The 18878-nt window shown below is 39.5% G+C and overlaps 1 long non-coding RNA gene across 1 annotated transcript in view; it reads right to left on the bottom strand.

Annotated features, from left to right (window-relative positions):
• Positions 1-569: 569 nt before the first annotated feature.
• LOC124858849 overlaps positions 570-18878 on the bottom strand; it is a 46996-nt gene continuing 28687 nt past the window's right edge. Inside the window, exons 2-3 of the long non-coding RNA XR_007035954.1 lie at positions 1989-2064; positions 570-623 (exon numbers count right to left, since the gene is read on the bottom strand). This is a non-coding gene — a long non-coding RNA (uncharacterized LOC124858849). The remainder of the gene's footprint in view (positions 624-1988; positions 2065-18878) is intronic.

Here is an 18878-nt window from a genome sequence, read left to right on the forward strand (position 1 = left end):
GAAAATAAAGAGACCCATTGAGTGAGTGTTTGGATTAGGGTTTATATATATATATATTAATTTAGCAGAACTGCAGCCATTTGCCAATTAACATATTTATGATTTAGTCTTTAGTAATGGTTGATATGTTTAATTACTAGGGACAGATACAGATAAAGAGACAAAATGATAACTAAAAGTATATATTTGATAACAGTATTGAAATGTTTATTTATTGCCCATAGCAAAGTTTACATTTTTAAGTCAGCTCAGGGGCTTTTATTTAATTTGTTACATAAAATGATGCTGAATATCTAGATTTAGATTTGGTGCAGAAATTTTAAAAAGGCAAAAAATCTGAACAATAAATAATAATAATTATACTTCTAATAATAATAAACCAAATTGTTAATGCTTATAATGGTTTACCTTAATAACAATTGTTACTGTTTATAAATTTAACACTCTTAAGGCTAGAGGTCAAGTCAGTTCTTCATGTGTATCCAGATGCCCCAGATAGCACTTTGATTCAGTCCATTATCTGTGGTGATCATCCTTGTCCTGTGCTAGTCTCTCACTGCTTCAACTCCCATGGGTGCAACAGGACCAAACAGCAGCATCAGCCTCGGTGACCTTTTTGACCTCTGCATACACAACAACAGCGTAACCCAACACACCAACAAGAAAGGGCAAAGTCAGTGCATCTAGCTGGGTTTGAGCTGCTTGGCTCAATTTGAGGTAAAGGAACAAATGACTAAAATTAATACTGACAACACATTTTAATGATGGGTTCATGAAAACAATGTTTTATTAAAGTTGCGGAAAACACATAAATATATTGTACAGCCTTTATTACCCCTACTATGTTAAGAATAATTTTTTTTAACAGCGACACAGATAATAATTTAATCACATTTTTGAACAGCTCAAACAGTTGGCATATGCCAGGGTACACAGAAGATAAATTAGAATTTACAACTAGGGGCCGTTTTCATGTGCTTAAATGTACAAGAACTATGTATAAACTACTGAAAATGGAACATCATGTTTGCTTGAGGAAGTTGAAACTAATTCTTAGTACTCTGCTGCCCTCTAGTGTTCAACAGATTCAGTCCAAAACACAAAACGATAATGAGGTAGGGTAAGTTTATTTATATAGCGCTTTTCAGTAATGAGACACTCAAAGCGCTGTACATACAATTACAATACAATCACAAAGCAAATAAACACAGATACAGACACAGAAAAACAAATCAAATGTAACTACAATCCTTCTAAGAAATCTAAAAATCTATGAATCCTTCTGAGAAATCTAATAGTCTCATCATTCCACTGAATTCTAAGTAGGGAAGCTGAGTCACTGGTACAAAACAGCTTTAATCCACATTTTCAGGTGCTAATGATATATTGCTTTTACTGGTACTGAAGTTGGACTAAGTAATAACAATCCATTGTAGTCTAATTAAGAAAGCTGGGTCATTGGTGTAAGAGCAGCTAAAGTCCAAATTACTAATAATATTTGGTTTTAGCTGGTACTCCTTCTGATAAAACTAAAAATCAATGAAAATGAGGTGTGCATATAATCAAAACTGTTTTTTTTTTTTATAAATTAAAAAAGTGCCAAATCCTAAACAAGTAAAATCATTGTTTAAATCAAGCATATATTTACAATTTTAGGTTAAAGGTTTAATCTGTTTGTGATGGATGTTTCAGAGGTTCAGAAGCGACTGTGCTGCCAGAGTGACGAAACAATCAAGTAAACAAGAATAAAAAGCTCCCACCATTCACACCTAGCAATTAAATCCATCCTAAGTGATACGTTCTCAGCTATCCTCTTTGCTAATAACCATGTAGTAAAGTCTCAGAGTAGGCTGTCAACTGAGCAACAAACTGGACTGTTCTTCTACTACTAGTTAAAGCAAAAGGAAAGCAGGGGGAGAGGTTTAAGAAAGGTGCAAGGTTAAATGACATGTGGGCTGGAAATAGATACTTCAACACAGAGATCCTACCTCTCTAATTCAGCATGTGGCTGCACTTGTCTTGAATGTAAACTTAGGAGGAGGTTTGGAAGTCTGCTTGAAAAACCTTATGATCAAAACAGAGGAAACATGTAAAAATTTGTAAGCCCCTGCAACAGAGTTGAATAATCTCTACTCATTAAAAAAAAAAAAGAAAAAAAGAAAAAACAGAATAAATCACTCAAAAAGCATCTATCAGTGTGTGATATGTGCAAGGTTGTTTTCAGACTCGAAGGCCACACCGGAAGGTTACTTATGAAGAAAAAATAATTTGTGCTGCTTATAACTCATCATTTATTATGTCACATGGAGAGTCTATTTGAATCTCTAACCCTTATTGCTTAACCTCCTCCTAATGTCCTTTATGTTCTTCTACTCCATCGTCTCAATTATTTTAACATCTCCCCTCCGGATAAGAAAACTATGCTATTAGACAGGCGCTTTAACCCAGTTAGCCACCGATAACCTACCTAAATATGTGTCACCAAGCAGCACCCTTCATAACAAGAACAAAATGTCCTTGCATGGTTTCCCCACAGAGGGGCAGAAACAGATTTATGGCTGAGGGGAGACACACACAGAGGTTAGCGGTGGCTAACCAATGGTTTGAGGTGGGGAATTAAAGGATGAAATGGCTGACTGATTATAAGAGGAGGTTTGTCCTTCTAATTCTGTGCAGAGCATTGCTGAGCAGCACTTGTTTGATAATTGGATGGCACTTTGGCACCAGATTAAAGTCACATCAAACAATACCATGTGTAACTGTGAGTATGGCCTGAAAATCTCTGATGGGATTATTTAACTAATCCAAAATTAACTAATCCACAGAAATAAAAAATAAAAAAAACACTTTCTATTACCATCATTGGTTTTATCAGCTGCCAAAACATTGGAGAAGTGCAGAAAATAACACATATGCTTCACTTTTGCCTTTTTTTATAAGTCAGTGGAAGTGAATGTTTTTATGAAACACGTGGAGGTAAGAATAACAAATATCAATTAGTACTAATTATATCCAAAATATGTTTTCCATATTTTAAAAAAAGCATCTAGAACAAACCCAGTGAATAGAAGTCAGCAGTTACACATTATCAGTCCTTTAATGACAATATCTTAAGTCCTTTTTTGATTTTGTTTGCTGTAAAGAATGTGCAGTTAATTTGTTAGTTGAAACAAGTGTCGGTCTGACTGCACAGCACAGGAAAAAGAAACTCTTTCTATTTCACACAGAAAATGGCAGAAGAAGAATAAACAATTTCACGGCTTGGAAACAGTAATACTTGGCCTTGCACAATCCCATCGAGTGTATTCCTGTTCCAATGCTTCTTTATATCAGCCTACTGTACTGCAGTAGGCTTACAAGAGCAAGATACAAACCGGCAGCTTTAAATGTTTGCAATAAACATTGAAAATGATTTGGAAATTGGGTTATTTTAGATTTAAAACTTTCTGGCGTAATCATCCATCAATCCATCCTCTGTATGTAGGAAGTGGGAAAGGCTGCTGGTGTTTTTTACTGAGTTAAAGCTCCTTATTTTTTAATTTTGTACTTTGTCACATATTACCACCAGGGGTTCATGATTTAACAACTTACACTTTCATTTTGGCACTGAATATAGCACACAAGCAAGGAACTGCCTGCTGATCAGAAGCATCTGATTTTTAGCTTAACAAGCACTGATCCGACAACGAACCGACAAAAACTGCTCTTTTTTGACCAGTGAAGACACCATACCTATGCACTACCGCGTCACGCTGAGAGCACTCTTCAATGTAGAAGTTGTGACAGAAAGAAGAAGACTCAAAGTTAGCTATTTTTAGTATCAGTAGTGTGCTTCAAAATAAAGTTAGAGGAAGTATAAAATATATTCTAGAAGCTTCTAGAAAACAAACTGCATTTGCTACAGTAGAGATCAAGACCTCAGCACACGTTGGTGATTTAGCTCCTTCTCCCTTTTCTACTTCTGCTGATCCCAGGATGACTCAGCATTTCCCAGGAAAGGTCCTGTTTATACCTTTTATCTTTAAACCTCTGTCATACATAGAAAATGCTGGGGTAAGGGTCAACATTTCCAGCTAATAGTTATATTAGAAGACACCTAACAAGTTTAACAAAATAATGATTTTGTCTTTGTTTTGAAACATTAAGTCCTGTTTTACAGCTACTGCAAACTGGTTGTTGTGTATGCTTCTAAAGTACTGACTGCTAATGGCTGGAGGGCTAAAGAAAAAGATTTTAAACACTTTAAAGAATAGTTCTTAAAGAGGAATTTGAAACAGCTGAAATCAGTATTGGCAGGGCAAAACTTCACTAAACCTCAGGAAGTTTCTTTTCAAGATAACAAAGTAAATTTGAAACAGGTAAGCAATGCATTTTTTCAATTCAATTTAGTTCAGTTGAATGTATTTACATTACACCTTTTCATAACAAATTGTGTCTCAAGGCACTTCACAAAAACAGAAAACACCCAATTTATATAAAGGGATAAATTGTCAATTTAAACAAATCATAGACACAGGTTCACAGTGAATTGCAAACATTCCAATTCAATCCTAGTTAGCAATTATTATTCAAATTAGTAAACGGATTCTATGTAAGGAAATCAGGCTAACTTCATCGAGTCACTGACTTTGCAGCAACCACTCTTCCTGAACAAACATTTAGTCACAGTAGACAGTCCATTGCATTGTGTTATGAAGCAGCAGTCTCTTATACTGAGCGTGCATGTAGCAACAGTGGAAAAGAAAACCACATTTTAACAGGAAAAAAAACCTCCAGCAGAGTCTGGCTCAGTTGTAAAACTAGTCCCCACTTTAAGTTAGTCCCCACTTTAAGTAGGCTACAGTTACGTGACCACTGACAATATGATGAGCAAAGTCAAAGTTACAAAAGCACTGATATATAGTCTTTGTAATCGACTTTATACTAATCTGCAGTGCATGTAGAGGCAAACCTGCTCAAAATCTATTGTAAAGATGTTACACACTTTTTACAGGCAATAACTATCCTATGTGAAGGACTGGTTCAACTGGTGTAAAAGTAAATTCCTGCTACAGCACTGTGAGGGCTGTTATTAAGCTGATTTTTAAGGTTCTGTATATCATTTTTTAATAATATTGAAGGGTACTGGAAAATGAATTATTTTTCGACACAGTGCAATGCAACCTAAATATACAGTGGGGAGAACAAGTATTTGATACACTGCCAAATTTGCAAGTGTTCCCACTTGCAAAGCATGTTGAAGTCTACAATTTTTAGCATAGGTACTCTTAACTGTGAGTGACATTTGATCATCAGAAAAACAAAACAAAATATTTGGTACAGAACCTTTGTTTGCAGTTACTGATATCAGATGTTTCCTGTAGTTCTTGGCGAGGTTTGCCCACACTGCAGCAGGGATTTTGGACCACTCCTCCATTCAGATCTCCTCCAGATCCTTCAGGTTTCAGGGCTGTCGCTGGGCAATACAGACTTTCAGCTCCCTCCAAAGATTTTTGATCAGGTTCAGGTCTGGAGACTGGCTAGGTCACAACAGGACCTTTAGATGCTTCTTACAGAGCCACTCCTTAGTTGCCCTGACTGTGAGCTTCAGGTCATTGTCATGTTGGAAGACCCAGCCATGACCCATCTTCAATGCCCTCACTGAGAGAAGGAGGTTGTTGGCTAAGATCTCCCGATATATGACCCCATCCATCCTCCCCTAAATACGGTGCAGTCGTCCTGTCCCCTTTGCAGAAAAGCATCTCCAAAGAATGATGTTTCCACCTCCATGCTTTGCAGTAGGGATGGTTTTCTTGGGGTTGTCCTCATCCTTCTTCCTCCATACAAAGCGGGTGGAGTTTAGACCAGAAAGCTCTATTTTTGTCTCATCAGACCACATGACCTTCTTCCATTCTTCCTCTGGACCATCGAGATGGTCATTGGCAAACTTCAGACGGGCCAGGACATGCGCTGGTTTGAGCAGGGGGACTTTGCATGCGCTGCAGGATTTTTATCCATCTATCTATCCGGCGTAGTGTCTTAGTAATGGTCTTCTTTGAGACTATGGTCCCAGCTCTCTTCACATCATTGACTGGGTCCTGTATGTAGTTGTGGGCTGATCCCTCACCTTCCTCATGATCATTAATGCCCCACGAGATGAGATCTTGCATGGAGCCCTAGACCGTCATCTTGAACCTTTTCCAATTTCTTATAATTGCACCAATAGTTGTTGTCTTCTCTCCAAGCTGCTTGGCTATTTTCCTGTAGTCCATCCCAGCCTCATGCAGGTCTACTATTTTATCCCTGATGTCCTCACAGAGCTCTCTGGTCTTGGTCATTGAGGAGAGGTTGGAGTTTGTTTGATTGAGTAGTGTGTGAACAGGTGTCTTTTATACAGATAACGAGTTCAAACAGGTGCAGTTAATAAAGGTAATGACTGGAGAACAGGGGGGCTTCTTAAAGAAGAACTAACAGGCCTGTGAGAGCCGGGATTCTTACTGGTTGTTAGGAAATACTTATCTCATGTAATAAAATGCTAATAAATTACTTAAAAATCACACAATGTAATTTTCTGGATTTTTGTTTTAATATCGGTCACTCACAGTTGAAGAGTACCTATCATAAAAATTAAAGACTTCTACATGCTTTGCAAGTGGGAAAACTTGCAAAATCGGCCGTGTATCAAATACTTGTTGTCCCCACTGTATATATTTAGATTGTAGATTATGTGCTCTGCTCTATGATTTGGAGCCTGATCAAAGGCGAGCACAGTGTCTTCGTTTCATGCGAAGCAGCAGAAGCCACCAGTACCATATGTGTATGCTCATCAGTGGGTCTACATGCCATATGCCAGAAAGCGCTGGTGTAATGTTTTCAGCGTGTCCATAGTCTCACCACCCGCTCAGCAATAGGGGTGTTCATTACTACAGAACTGGTTGGGAGGGTGTGCATAACTATACAGATTTGTATGTACAAGCGGTTGGAAAGTGTCTGGATGTAATTTGTAAATACTTGCATGCATAAAATTCTGTGTAGAGTTTGCATGAAGTAGGAGTGGGTATGAATCTCTGCATATTTAAACAGAATCTGTCATTTTAACTGTAAACAGAGGATGTTTGAGCAGTCGAGCCACTGGCCAGTGGAATATCCTCCCCTGTGTCAAGTTTCGTGGTCATGATTGGATCAAAGAGTTGTGCCAAGAGGCACTGTGCCTGGGGAGCCTTGTTCAGTCTCGCATACTATGCCAGACCCAAATAAAAGTCTCATACACGCATGCACACACATAAAGAAGCCACCTGGAAAACAGTGTCAGGCCCATCAAAGCTGAAAATCTTATGTTGCTTTGTGATACCAATCATAAACAAAGAAAGATACATTCACAGAAGCTTCTACACAAAACATCAAGCATTACCTTCTACATGGGCATTTACAGTTACTTCCATTTTCCTTTTCACTTATCTTAGATCTTCATGTTTAGTTGTCTTAGTTTTGGAAATGTCCCCAAACATTCAGTCCTTAATAATCCAGCTCAAGATATGAGTCCATAAACAATTATGGGTTCAAAGAAAACGAGACTAGACAAGATCTGAGCAATATTTGTGGGAAAATTAAGAAGCTCTAATTCTATGGTGGTCCTGAAACCAGAAAAAAACGGAGAATGCTGGATTTTTTTGCTTGCACAAATAGAATAAATGTATTGTAGAGAATCCCTGTTCGGCGTAGAAATTTCCAGTTCAGATTTTATCACTTCAAATATTTGAAACTGCAAATATAAGTGATCAAATGTGGTCCAAATACTTTAAAAATTACTGGAAGAGCCTTTTAGTTTGGCTTCTATAGGCAGCACCAAAGCAGATGCACACTTTGGAAAATCAGTTGCATCTTTTAATCACTTTACTTTGAACTGAAAGTATTGTGGTGGCTACGTCATTGCTTCTGCAACCAAGTGCTTTGCTGTATCATTTAATGTGAAGAGTATCAAACATAGATCCAGGAAGTCAGACTTAGAGGATACATTTCATATCCTAAACCAGTGATAACAGTTAACACTTATTTCTACTATGCCATGAGATCTTATCACACCCTTTGTTAAGCACACGTGGTAAAAAGTCCTGCACCACTAAGGTGCAGAGTAATCAGGCAAGTCGGGACAGGCAAGTGGTAAAAACAAAGGAGGCCCATAGTTATGTCTGCAACAGCTTTCTTATTGCAGTCCTCTGTGTGGGGTCATTTTGGATTTTCTGTTGTCCTATGGCGGCGGTGGTAAGAAAGTGGTGGGTGTAGATCATTTGAGTTTTGACCCATTTGACTCACCGCACTCTATGTAAATAAGTGGATGTCATGATGACTTGGTGCACAGCAAGTATAGCGTGCTGTTGTCTCTGCAGTATGATAAAGTAAAAAACATTATGCAGCTTTCCTCAGCTATGCAGGAAGATGTCAAATTTTAGCAAATGAGTAAAAAACTTAAGGAGAAGAATAAATTTCCGCCCCCACTGTCTTCTCACTAACTCAGTACTTCCCAATCTTTATAAAGAGACACGCTGATGAATTTTGAACAGAGTTGTCCAGTATACCAAATGTAGCCTATAGTTAGTCCAGCCATGGATTACAACATTTAAAGGCCAGTTTGATCTTTTCTGGCATTTTCAAAATAAATCACAGTAACCTACTCCTAACTCAGCCTGAGAACAGAAGGAGAGTGGATTTTCCATGACGTCACCATTTGAATATAAACCCCGCGTTCCAACAAACAGACCTCTTCCATACAGGTCCCCAGCGGAACTGGAAGGAGGGACAGCGCTAATGTCTCTTACTGGCAAGCAGACATAACTCTTCAACTTGGATCCAGAATGACTACAATCATATGCAACAAAGTTAAGTAATGATTTGCAGTTCGCGTGTCCGGCATTCATTCATATAAAGGTTGTAATGAGACAAGCTTGAATTGGCTTTTCTTCTGAGGCCTCCAGAAGCAGCCATAATCGAAGCGGATTTGCCCCACGGCCTGGAAAAGAAGGCATGCTTGTTCAGGTAGCGAGAGCTACCCCGCTGCATCGTGGCCACTCAAGGAGCCGAACATGCCTTGTCATACGGTTCGGCCAGGGCAGCTAAAAGCCCTTCCCCACATCTATCGAGGTTGGGTACAAGCTAATCCTTTATTTACCCACACGTGGATGTTTCCTCAAAGCCCAGGACAACTTCTCCTCAGCACAGTTCACGTAAGAGGTAGTGTTCGGGCAGAAAAAATTAGTTTAGAGTTAAATAATCTAAATTATGATCGTGTAAGGTCGTTTGTTTTTGTCTGTGTTGAGAAACTCAGTTAATAATGTGTTCTGTGTTGTGTTCTTAAAGTGAAAACAAACTTTATTTTAAGGGTGGTTTTTAAACACATACCTTTAAGATACCACTAATAAAAGGGTTGAAATGAGTAAGTGTGGATGGCGTGTTATGGCTGATCTTCTGTGTTTAAAAACCACCCTTTAAATAAAGTTTGTATTAACTTTAATTCAAACAGTATTTTAATTAATACTGTAGTATTCAATCAGTGACGTTTCTGGGCTGAGTTAGGAGAAGGTTACTGTGATTAATTTTGAAAATTCCAGGAAAGATCAAACTGGCTGTTGTAATCCATGGCTGGACCCAAAAGTAATAACATAAATAACATAGTTACCATAAAACATTATTCACTGCCATATTAACTAAGAATAAGTTTTCTTTGTGAAAAGGGTAATTTTAAGAATCTAAGGCTTTGGTGCTTTTATACCTTTCTACAAAGTAAAACAACCTTTGAAATCAGGAATTTCTCTTCATTATCTGTAGAAAACTCAACAAAACATTGAGGCACACCAGTGACATGCTTAATGTCAAACTAATATCAATCTGCCTTCTTTTAGTTTTTACATCACTACATGACAGTGTTGAAAAAAAAGGGGAAACCAAACAGGATTTTGCCCATTGTCCCATCCCTGGTCTCCACATACTGAAGTGCTCTCTGTGCCTGAAGATGTTTGGTGTTTCCTATCACATGTAGAGTGTAACATAAAGCCTGGAATTAAACCCATGTTTTCCGGTTGTAAGCTCTAACTCTAGTGGCCGTAACAGCTAGGACGTTTATCACATGCAGGATTCATTTCCATCCTCTGGAAAAGAGAGCTGAACTGTCAGCCAAAGATGTTCACTATTCAGGCAGAAGACTCTCTGTAATGGAAATGTATCTCTACTACGCTTAGCTCATACCACTTCTTATACAGTGCTGCCAAAAGATCAATGTGCTATCTGATATATAATTTGGAAACTGGCCTGTGTGTAAAGGTTACCAAAATAATTTACTGAAGTTTTAATTGGATGTAAATCAGCTTATTGTGTTTGCACTATAACAGCAGCAAAAAACATTTGTAGGCGTATAGATGCTGTGCATAAAACCCCACCACAGTCTGGGTCACATTTATCTGATCCCCTGATCATTCTCACACCTTTGCAATGTTCGTCATGCACAAAGACATGCATGGACACACCCACTGGATAGTTTGGATCTGGGTTCACTGGGTTGGGCAAATCATATGCGGTGCAAATGTCAACTCTGTTCACAAACAAAGTGTTGCAGGACATTTCCATGATTTTAAGGTCCACCAGAAAACGAGGTAGAGTTAAGGAGATCAGCAATACCATCATAATTAGAAAAAGTACATCCCTTTTAATTTAAACAGAGCTGACAGGGAGCGTAGGTTATATTCTTTCCACCATGACTGTATTTACAAATCTTCTTTTTGAAGAACTTCTTTTTTGAATGGCTAAAGGAGTTGGGGGGCGCCGGGCTCCGGCGAGGGGGTCTTGGCCGGGCAGTGTGCAGTGTTGATTGAGATGTGAATTTGCTTTGGTGGAGGGGATGGCCGGCCTGCTTGGTGCTGCAGGGTGTACCGTGCGGTAGGGTTGGGGCACCTCCAGGAGTTTGGGTGTGGGGTTGGCGTGGTGCCCGGTCCTTGGCAAGCTGTGGTGGCCTTCCTCCAATGCTTCCTTCTGTGGCTCTGCCCCTTGCCGGGCACCAGCCACTGGGCTGCGGTTGGCGGTCGGGTGGGTGGGACAGTGGAGCATGTCTTGTGTCTGGGGCAGCTGGCGGGTGGTGCTTGGCCTGGAGCGGATGGCCTGCCAGGCCCGGTTACCTGACTGATGCATGTTTCCCTCTCACAAACTGATGGGCTGGCTGTTGTGTCTGGGGGGTGGGCACGGTGCTTGGTGGGGTCTGCCTTGTTGCGCCTGGGGGTGGGGGCTGGGGTAGCGTTGCGCTGGGCCCTTGCCTTACCATTGCGGCGCACTGTGTGGTGGGGGCAGGATGCGGCGGGAGTGCTTAGAACGGGGCAGGGTGTGGAGCTTATGCTGTGTGGATGTTACTTTGTCGGCTTTTTGTTGATGAAGCCCACATGTGGGGGTGTGCCCATGTGCTGTAGGGTGGGGATTCATGGCATTTGGGTTCAGAGGCATGTTTTCCACATCTGTTTCCTGGTTGGGGGTTGCCCTCTTTGGAAATTCCTGTTGGGGATCATTGAGGGTGTGGGGCTCATGAGGTTAGGATCGGAATTCATTGGGGAGTTCGGACTATTTCATTCTGTGGCAGCTCTGGTTGGTGGGCTGGTTTGGAGCATGTAGACTCCTCTTTTGTACATGGCCCGCTCTCAGGATGATGATGGGGGTTGTTGGGGACTGGGGCCGGGGCAGGGGATCTGGGGTCTGGTCAGGCACGAGCCCGGACTAGGTTCAGGTGCTGAGGCGGTCTGCCTGTCTCCACCCCCGAGGGGAGGGGACCACCTCCTGGGTGCGGGGGCTGGTTGCCCCTATGGGGTATCGGCACCTGGACCTGGGAGTATAGAGTATGTATGAGGAGTGTGAGTGAGTGTACGACATCCATTGTTGTTTGTCTTGTGTTTTTATGTGTAGGCATGAGGATGGGAATGTGTGATTGTCACTGTGTGTGCCTGTTTTTTGTATCAGATTGGGTCTTGGACTACTATCTCCTTTTCTCCCCTTTTTCTTTATGCCCCACCTCTCTCTTTCGTGCTTCTTATTTTATTTCCCTTTTTTTTTCATTTCTGTCTCCGTGCCCGCAATAATTGAAATTACACGAAAGCAGTTTCTAATAAAGTGTCTTTTATAGAATATCAAGCAGAGCTTTAAAGCATTAGCTGTAATGCTCCACTTGTGAAAGTAAATCTGTTGAGCTTTTTCTTGGCACTCAGACAACAGGACACAGTTAAAAAAAAAAAAAATAGAAAAGCAAAACTCCAAATTATTATCAGGAAAAAATATCTGTTTGGCACATTGAAGCAAAAGAAATGAAGTGGAGAGCTTCGCTACATAAGATGTCCTTGAAGTCACAGAAAGAAACCACCATCGATGATCCAAGGGCCTAACCATTGTTAACTTTTCCTTGTGTGCTAAGTGTATATTATTCATGTCTTTTTAAATAAAAAGGCTTTGATAGAGCAAATAAAGTCAATTCACCAAAAAGTTGAAAACGTCTCATCAAGCTTAAAATAAAAAAGGCTGAATTAGACTTTAGCTAGAAAAGACACTGGAGCATCATTCATGAATGTGATAAAACTGACCCAAATCATTGAAAGAACAAAGAAAAGTAAAGGTTTAGAACAGCAGCTAGTATGAAGGATGCCACATCTTCTGTAAAATATGAGAAAGCACCATATGGATAGGCATGCATGGCTTTAAATGGCAAGAGAAAACTCAATGTTTACTCATTATAGGAGCAGGCAGATGTATTCTACATAGAAAGACGGTAAAAGACAGCAGAGACACTCAACAAAACTGTCTTAAACTCAGTTACATGTAAATTTGACAGCACTTCACACCAAAGACTAAGGCACAAAATAAGCTTTTTAAGGCAAATAAGTAAAATATTCTCCAATAGCTTTACCATCTCTTTGCGTGAGATCCCGTTCACTTGCTCAGCAAGAAATTTCAACAGAGAGGCCTTCAAAAGACAATGACAGATACAGGACTGTTCTAGGAAAGCCTCATATAGAAATAAACCCTTTGTGCTATGCCCACATGTTCAGAAAATCTCTAAAAGTAAATGTATTTTACTCGTACTCATACTCGTACCAGTTTGCCTACTTTTACCCAGAAAAACAAAGTGAAACTTGCAACTGAGATTCAAGCTCTACAGGCTGTGCACTGACAACAAGACGCTTACTGGATGTCATTTGAGAAGAAGTTATTTGTTTTCACAAAAGCAAAACGTGGGTTGTTCAGTATGAATCACAGTTAAGATGCTGTTCTATAACAGGGAGACCCCCTGAGTTTAATCGCACAGCAATACTGTTACTGATATTTTTTGCATTTCGATCTCATATCTCACATAAACATCTAGCAACTTATTTAGATGTTTGAAAAAGCATTCACTTTTTGACCAGATATATCTCAATTTTAGCCTTGAAGTCTACATTCAACGTATTGTTTATGTGTATTGTCAGCCATAAAATCCTTACTGTGATGCCATTCTTGAATCAGAAACCGGACTGAGGCCACTGATCTATCCACTGATCCAGACTCAGTGGTCTTGTGTTCTGCAGGTCATATTTTGACTGATTTTCCCTTTGAAAGTTTGAGGTTACTGGCAAAAAACTGTAGCACACTTACAAATGAAATAAAAATGGTAATAAATAAATGCATAGGAGTAGTTCCTTCAAATGCATCCATAAATCTATTTTCTCTTAGATTTGGCAGATTGCCTAAAGCTGAACCGTACTGGTGGGTCTTGTTACAAAAGCCTGCTGAGCAGCAGAGCGATCACTTTCCTGCTCAGCATCACCTTCATCAGACATATTTCAGTGTTTAGTGGATGGAAAGACATGATGACCCTGTGTTTTGTAGTTTTTGTTACAGGTATATTAGCCAGTTGTAATCTAAAATTTTACTGACCCTTCAGCATCAACAGGAGACAAAACAGGATGGCAGAAAATTGATTTCCTTATACCCTTTGAGCTTTTAACTTCTATTTTACAGGGAATATGTAGGATCTGGAAATGTTGGAAGACTGATAGAAGGTAGAAAAAATTAAGTCTAGAAAATACACATAGACTGCTGCTACAGATGTTAACCGTACTAAAAGTTCTAACCACCCCCGATTAAACAAATGAGTCAGTTTGTCACATGCACACTGTGTAATGTTGCCTCTGTTTAGAAGAAGTAAATGGCATATAAAACCCTCATCCTCTGCTACCAAGTAATTGTGTTGCTAAATCTCTCACTAATATTTTAGTGCAGAGTTCACAGCAGAACATTTTGTTATATTCTAAAAAAGGTTTGTGGAACTGTTGTCCTCGTCCAGAGGGCCAGTGTGTTGGGTAGAGGTAGAGCATGTGCCCCATTTACAGCGGCTACGATGCAGCTGTCCAGGGTTCGATTCCCGACCATGGGACCTTTGCTACATGTCTTACCCCCTTCTCTCTCTGACCATTTTCTGTCTATATGCTAAGAAAAAAAGCCCACTAGTGCCACAAAAAAAAAAAAAAAGAAGTCTCCCTGGTCCGACACACTTGAATCAAATAGTTAAATTACCTCCTCAGCACTAATTATTTGATTCAGGTGTTTTGAATTAGAGAAACATCTAAAAATGGAAAGACCACACCCCCGAGAATTGTAGTTTGACACCCTTGTTCTAAAACAGCTGAAATCTGTTGTTCCCCCCGCACCCTCCCTTTAAACAGCCTGTAGTTGTGAGGCTGATTATGTAATTAATCCTCTCGAAATATAAATACAGTATGGCTACAAGCAAAAGTGCCTTAATAAAAGAACTCTTGATTGAAAAACATCAGTATCAGCAAATATTTCCATTACATTTTTGGGATCTGATCAGAACTGAAAAATCTTTCTAATCATTTAGAGTAATAAAAATGTATAGTATTACAATTTTATTAGTTTTTCTTGAAAACCCACTAAAAGAGTTAGAAAAACATCAAACATCAAGCTCTCATGACTATTTAAATGTTACAAGAACATAAACACCAACCCACAAAGAAAGAATTCATAAAAGCACTATTTATCTCGTCTTCGGTCAGAAAAAACATGTCATCCTGCCTGATGAGTCCTATGCTGCCATCATCACAGGGGCTATCACTTTCTCTATCACTGAAAGCAACAACACACAGACGGAGGCCGACAGAGAAAGAATGGCAGTGAACCTATCACTGTTCCCCTCCATAAGCCAGAAACGCTGTGAGATCTTGTCAGCTCTGATAAGCAATGCCAAATGCTCCTTGCTCTTTCCTTCTCATTTCACTCCACCCACCCTTTCCCTGCCAATTCAACTCAACCGCTGGGGACTCAGTCCCACATCAGTGGAAATTTCCTGGACTGTCATGGCAGTAAGACGGTCTGAGTGATGGCGTAGCATGGGGAGCATTGCTGCAAAGGCCATGCACAGAAGGGGCACACACACGATATCCCCTCAGCCCGTTGTCCCTGGTCCCCACACGATGGCTGTCAGAGGAAAAATGTCCGGTGATGCGTGTTTCTCTCCATCTCAGACCTTCACTGCAACCCTTTTGCTTCAACCCCTTTCCATTGTTTCCTCACCTGTTACATTGCTGCTGTCCAACCTGTCCTGATAACTCAGACGGAGGCCGAAATGAAAAGGTGATGAGTCAAAGGTCAAGAAATCGGCGGGCCTCTGTACATTAATCTTCCAGTGTTATGTATTTCAAAGGCTAATACTACCTTGCAGTGGGATACCAAGTAATAAAAAATGTAATTTCAATCTGCCTGATCCCTTGTGAATGCCCTTTAGGTAAAAAAGGGAACAGATTATTATTTCACTTCTCTTCTCTCTGCAGTTCACCCATTGGGTTCATCTTGCTGTATCCATTTCTCAAAGATCTTACTCTGATTTGGTGATAAGGAAAGGGAGAAAAAATGTATTTCTTTAAAGTCTTTAAAGTGAACCCATTGTGCTGATTAGGTCTTTCACATTTTGTATGGTTGCAACTATAAACTTTAGTGTTATTTATTTAGATTCTAAGTAATTTATGTTATTTACTGGAAGGAAAATTATCCATATTTTTTTCTAATCACATCTAATCCACCCCAAGTAATTACCTTTAGAAATCACCTAATGCCTAAACAGAGTCCACTTGTATGGTGGTGGCAGCATTACGCCATTCGGATGTTTTTCTTCAACAGGGACAGGGAAGCTGGTTTGAGCTGAAGGGAGGATGGATGAAGGCTAAAAAACACCTGAGACTGGATCAGAGGTTTAGTGTCCTGCAGGACAAGGATTGTAAATATTTAGCCAGAGCTATTTAGCCATTTAGCATATCCGTGTGTTTAAATGGTCCAGTTGAAGTCCAGATCTAAATCCAATTGAGAATCTGTGGCAAGATGTGAATGTGATTGTTTACAGGCGGTCTGACTGAGCTTGAGCTACTTTACAAACAAGAATGTGCAAAACTGGTAAAGACATACCCCAAAATACTGGCAGCTTTTTTTATTAAGTATTGCCTCAGTGGGGCTAAATGAAAATGCACCGCACAAAAACATGAAATCCCTGCATATATTTTTTACAATTATGAGCTACACAGTGTTGTTTTTTCTCAAACAATTTCCAATAAAAATATTAAAATTTGAGGTTGTAACATCACAAAATGTAAAAAAGGGTTTATGAATGCTTTTGCGGGGCACTGTATCTTACCTAATACACATTCTGGGTTATTACAGCCGTTACAGTCTTATCTCACGTGATCTGTCTGTCAAGTTCGAGACATGAGTCCTGATTAACAGAATGCAATCTGAAAGTAACCTTACATTCATTCATCCTGCAAACACAGAAACAGGTTACCAGTGTACTTTAATTGTACTGGTAACCTTGTGTAAGTCACTTTGTTCGAACATTTGTTCTGTACGTAGGCCAGCCTTTGTACAAAAATCCCTAAACAGTAGGCGAAAAACACACCAGCCCTTGTGGTTGTGTTTTCAAACTCACCCTTTCAGCTCCCCGCATCTTCAGTTAATCTCGCCCACGTCTGACATTGTCCACAAGCTCATCAGGTGCAAAAAGGGTAAGCGTGTCGTATGTCGTGAGCCGGTCTAAAGCTGGGACAGTAAGAGAGCGAAGCCCTGCCCCAACCGTTCTCCACATACAAGCAGCATTAGGGATTGGAGGCTGTTAATCAGACAAGTGCTAATCTAGTTAGGAGATCAACAAATGAGCCTCTCACAGCTGAAAAGGAGGACATAGCTATAAACAATACAGCAGGTCAGAGCCATTGTTGAAGAGAACAAGGGGAATAATAGACATGGGGTATTAGTGTCACAATTAACAATAAAATGAAGGTAAGAGTACAACAGCAGCATTAATCTCAGAAATATTTTAGGAATATTTTTTAGGGTAATTGTTGCTTTGAAATAACAAATGTTTAACTTATTTTTATAGGGTTGATTTTTAACGCTTTAAGGTTTAGGCTTGCTAACTATATTCATATAACCCACCTACGTGTTCTTATTCAGCTAAATGATGCAAAGCAAAGGGGGTGGGTTCCAAAAAATAATGGGAAAGTGGTGGTGGCAATCGGCACACATGACAAACTCAGCAACCACATCAACGATTCAGGATTCTCCACACCTCTTTTGGTCTCCATGGAAACAAGGAGGCTACGAAAAGGCCATCACAAGGCATGAGGAAAAACATGCATCCTGCTGCTGGAATTTCACAGATGCCACTCCAGACATCTCCTGGGATCAAGGTGTTGTTTATAAGATACAGATTTAAAGCAAACCTTTTTAGTGCACATCTGATAGATCATGTCCTACAATATTCAATGTTTTTTTACCTAAATCATAAGAAATAAACTGCCCAATAGAGAAATATATTGGAGATAACTGTGCATGGCATTCCCTGTTGCAGCAGAGCTGTGAGGTATATTTTTGGCCTCAAACGACAAAAAAGGAGAAGGGCAAAACAGACTGTAGATGCAGGCTGTGCTTTTAGTGGTCTAACAAAATATTCCCCCGCCAACAGCATCTATACATTAAAATAAATGTTTGTTAAACCTTGCAGTAAAAAGAAAAACACAAAACGGATAGTGAGAAGGGATTGCAACAATTAAACTTAGAAGGAAATACATTACTTGGAAACATTTCCATTTATAATCATTTTTCTGGACATTTGGCTGTAATTATTGCATATGCGTCTCTTTACCATGGGTAATTTATTCTTTTTTCCCCTCTTTGTTTCAGGCAGCCATATGCTGTTGCTGCTGTCACATATCACAGTGACAAATGATTTGCCAAAGGAGAAGATAATAAAGTATTAGTGGCTGAGCCAGACAAATGAGGGGAGTGAACGAGACCAGGGAGCTTACACAGACAAAGAACAAACACAAGTGACGAATTTCTTCATTAAAAGAACAAACACTGCCCTCCTCATCCGAGCTGTATGGCTGTCGGTGGTATTTGCAAACAAAATCTAAAAATACATAAAACTTGGTTGCAGGAAGAACTAAAACTACTGGTCAATAATATAGGGTATAAAAACAGTTTGGCATTGATTGGTCTCCCTGTTTCTTAACCTTGAGCAAAAATACAGCAGTATGACGGTGGTTAGGCAATAATTTAAAGTAAAAACTACTCACAGCTTCTAAATATCTTTATTGTAAACAGAAGAGCAATTATTTCTGCTGCTGCTAAAACAATTAGTTATTGCAAAAAAATACTCTTATCTATAACATTGTTAAAACATATCATTACAGAAACATTTTAACATAGCCTGATTTCTTAGTAATTTAATTTTGATTTACCAATAGTATTTTTCAAGTGCTTATTGTCAAAAATGTTATCCCTTTTGACACAAGCATAATGAGTTTGTTAAAACATCAAGCTATTGGCTTAAGTTG

Source organism: Girardinichthys multiradiatus, chromosome 22, assembly GCF_021462225.1.
Source record: "Girardinichthys multiradiatus isolate DD_20200921_A chromosome 22, DD_fGirMul_XY1, whole genome shotgun sequence".
Taxonomy (NCBI): Eukaryota; Metazoa; Chordata; class Actinopteri; order Cyprinodontiformes; family Goodeidae; genus Girardinichthys; species Girardinichthys multiradiatus.